The sequence below is a fragment of the Aplidium turbinatum genome, chromosome 1, assembly GCF_918807975.1.
Source record: "Aplidium turbinatum chromosome 1, kaAplTurb1.1, whole genome shotgun sequence".
Lineage (NCBI taxonomy): Eukaryota > Metazoa > Chordata > Ascidiacea > Aplousobranchia > Polyclinidae > Aplidium > Aplidium turbinatum.
The window spans coordinates 7,341,295-7,345,604 of NC_137472.1; the positions used below are offsets into that span (position 1 = coordinate 7,341,295).

The 4,310-nt window shown below is 28.6% G+C and overlaps 1 non-coding gene across 1 annotated transcript; it reads right to left on the reverse strand.

The window, feature by feature from the left end:
- Window positions 1–3,362: 3,362 nt before the first annotated feature.
- Trnal-uaa (transfer RNA leucine (anticodon UAA)) lies at window positions 3,363–3,445 on the reverse strand. The gene has a single exon. It is a non-coding gene; the product is annotated as a tRNA-Leu (tRNA).
- Between the last annotated feature and the right edge of the window lie 865 nt (window positions 3,446–4,310).

Below are 4,310 nucleotides of genomic sequence, written 5' to 3' on the forward strand. Positions count from 1 at the left end.
CGACTTACCGGTTAGTTTACCATCAACTTACGTTTAAACATAAGAAAATTACTTGAACACTCTACTTGGTTACATAGCACTACAGCATTTACGTGTGATGGTTTCTTGTAACAACTACAAACCAACGACGCCAAGTTATTCAACAGAATCATTAAGTGAAGATTTGTTTATCATTATCCGCAAGTATTTTCTCTGTCTTTTCACCATTGAACCAGTTTCTTAGAATTTCTTTTGTCGTAGGGTATGTTATGTTTAATTCTTAAAAATATATTACTGTATTTGAACAATTCTCCGCTTTTATGCTTATCCTCATTTCAAACAGACTGCTTGTGAAGACTATATTTTAATAGTTTCCATATTTTAGTGAAGGTTTCCATGTTTTATTTAACTCTTTCATCTTGCTCCTACATCTAAACTTATTGTTTGGTTCCTCTTGAACTGTCTCTTGGTCACATGTTCCTGGTGTTTCATCTTTATTGCTCTATCTCACTTAGAATACATTGGTTTGTGGTTAGTTTGTGTAATACTGACATTATCCACTTTGTACTAGTAGGTTTTACTTCCAGACAGTAGACTTATCCTTTTTATCTTCACTTAATCTTACAATACAACTGCTTTAAGTTCTTCCAAACACCCTTTTTTAGTTTTTCTATGATCTTATCGGATCAAAGCTTAATAAATTTGCCAACTAATCTTTCTGTCCTTACATATCCATAGTATTTTACCACCACTCTTATGTTTTTTTCACAGATATTAATCCAAAGGTAAAGTTTTAATTTTGTGTAATATTTTCAAAATAAGTTTAAACGATTTTTTAAGACATGTACAAAATATCATAAAATTGTGTTTCAACCTAAAAACAAGAAAAAAAATGTATATCTATGCAATACTTATCACTAAACACAGATACAAAAATGTTAAATTACTCAAATTTTGATAATTATTCTCTGTTATACAAAAACAATCTATTTTTTGCTTGAGCAAACGTTTTTCTTTTCTAAAATCTAAGACAATGTAAAATATTCATCAAAACACATTTGTCAAGAAAAACTAGAATATAGAAAATACTTTACTATATTCCATATAATTTTTAATAGGTATAATATGATATAATATATATACTGCATAATAAAAATTCAACAATAGGTATAATTTTATAAAATATATTAAGGTTTTGGTTTTTCTGCAAATGTGTTTTGATAAATATTTTACATTGTCTTAGATTTTAGAAAAGAAAAACGTTTGCTCAAGCAAAAAATAGATTGTTTTTGTATAACAGAGAATAATTATCAAAATTTGAGTAATTTAACATTTTTGTATCTGTGTTTAGTGATAAGTATTGCATAGATATACATTTTTTTTCTTGTTTTTAGGTTGAAACACAATTTTATGATATTTTGTACATGTCTTAAAAAATCGTTTAAACTTATTTTGAAAATATTACACAAAATTAAAACTTTACCTTTGGATTAATATCTGTGAAAAAAACATAAGAGTGGTGGTAAAATACTATGGATATGTAAGGACAGAAAGATTAGTTGGCAAATTTATTAAGCTTTGATCCGATAAGATCATAGAAAAACTAAAAAAGGGTGTTTGGAAGAACTTAAAGCAGTTGTATTGTAAGATTAAGTGAAGATAAAAAGGATAAGTCTACTGTCTGGAAGTAAAACCTACTAGTACAAAGTGGATAATGTCAGTATTACACAAACTAACCACAAACCAATGTATTCTAAGTGAGATAGAGCAATAAAGATGAAACACCAGGAACATGTGACCAAGAGACAGTTCAAGAGGAACCAAACAATAAGTTTAGATGTAGGAGCAAGATGAAAGAGTTAAATAAAACATGGAAACCTTCACTAAAATATGGAAACTATTAAAATATAGTCTTCACAAGCAGTCTGTTTGAAATGAGGATAAGCATAAAAGCGGAGAATTGTTCAAATACAGTAATATATTTTTAAGAATTAAACATAACATACCCTACGACAAAAGAAATTCTAAGAAACTGGTTCAATGGTGAAAAGACAGAGAAAATACTTGCGGATAATGATAAACAAATCTTCACTTAATGATTCTGTTGAATAACTTGGCGTCGTTGGTTTGTAGTTGTTACAAGAAACCATCACACGTAAATGCTGTAGTGCTATGTAACCAAGTAGAGTGTTCAAGTAATTTTCTTATGTTTAAACGTAAGTTGATGGTAAACTAACCGGTAAGTCGATTACAGGCCCAACAATTATTAAAATCTAAGAACACAAAGTTTTTTGATCTTGTTAAACAAAATTATTGCAACTGGTTTGGTTGATACACGTGGGTCATTTAATAAAGCATCATCATGTGTTTTCAAGCACATTTTTATCAAAACCAGTTTAGACTTAATCAAAAAATAAAGAGCCCAAAATGTAGATACCAAACTCATGTGCAGCGAACAAACTTTTCGAAAACTATACTGTCTTCATCTTCAGTGTTATAAATGTACCTTTTTGTACCTAAATGTACTTTTAATAATGTACCAGTTTTCTGTTTAGACTTGTTCAAAAGCTAGCATAAAATGTATCAGATTGCTTGGTTTTTGTTTAGATCTTACAAAACATTTGAAGTTACACAAAAGACTGAGATATTTGTAAAAAATTACCAAACCATAACATGGTGAAATGAAAAAATCAACCTTTACATGATGTAAATAAATGAACATTTACAGAAAACTAAAAAAAAACTTTACTTGCCACAAAATCAACTTGAAATGTTGTTGTGATCGATATAAAATAAACCGCTAATTTCAGATAAATCGTGTTCAGACTTGTTTAAAAAAATGGGTTATGTTCATTGTAAACGAATGGATGGTGCTGATGGTTGGGGATAATTAATACTTTTGGTATTGTATAAAAACAAGCAAAATGTTATTGTTATATGTGTTTTAACTTTGGTTCAGTTTTAAAATTGACATTTTGTAGGCACAAACATATCGCAAATCACGAAGGTTACATCATTCTAAATTGAGTTTCTTTATTTTTATCCGCCGTTTTTATTATAAGTAAACTCGTGATAAGTAGATTGTAGCTAGAACACACGTAAAAACCAAACAAGTTGTTGCAAAAGTGTTGCCAAAACCTGATTGTTTGTCAGAAAATAGTCAAATAAATCAAAGGTGAAAAGATTTTTCATCTATTTATGTTGAAATCTGAGCAAACAAAAGGTGACTTATTGGAAATTTTTAGATTTCTATGTTTTTATGTGAAAAGTGAATCTTGTTATGAATGAGAAAAAAAATCACAACCGTGTGTACAAGCAGCTGAAGTGATGTTAAGAAGCAAAATAAATCAAATTATGCGTTAAAAAATAACCCAAAATCAAAATACTAGATGTGGGATTCGAACCCACGCGGACGTTAGCCCATTGGTTCTTAAGACCAACACCTTAACCCCTCGGTCAGTCTAGTTTGGTATAAACTTGTTATTCCTGTTCAGATGATGTAAAATCAACAATTAATTCAGTCAAGTATAAATGAGATTGAAAATTAGTTATCTTCTCGGGTATTTAAAAAAAAGAGTGGATTGAGCAGTCCCTGTAGAATCTATTAGTTGATGCTGTTGTTGATAAAAGGTTTACAAATGGAAACTCATGCTAAAATTGCTCTACCAAATTAAACTCATAAAGTAAAACTTTTCAACCACGAACTTGCCAATTATATTTTATTTTACAAATTTGCAAACTGATCTTTATAAAGTAAAATCACTGCAAACTAAATTTTAATTTTCACAAACTGAAACTCATAACGTTTTCGTCTACAAAAAGTACAAACTGGGATATAAAAAGTTTATTTTACAAAATCGGAACAAAAACTTATGAAGTTCCACAAACCTACAAATTAAAGTAAAACAAAAATAAAGTTTTAGAAACCGCAAATCACAAAATTAAAACTTGTTCTATTTGCAAGTTAAAACTCATAAAGTAAAATTTTCGATCTACAAAGTTACAAAATTAAAACTTACAAACTTTTCTTCTACAAAATTGCAAGCTAACAGTTTAAATAAAAGTTTTATAAACTGAAACTCATAACATTTTATTTTACAAAATTGTAAATTAATCTTTATAAAGTGAAATCGTAGCAAACTAAATTTGAATTTTCAGAAACTGAAACTCATAACATTTTCTTCTGCAAAAAATACGAACTGGAATATACAAAGTCTTGTTTTACAAAATCAGAGAGAAATTTAAAGTTTTGCAAACTGAAAATTACGAATTTAAAACCTGTTCTACCTGCAAGTTAAAACCGATGAAGTAAAACTTTTGATCTACGAAGT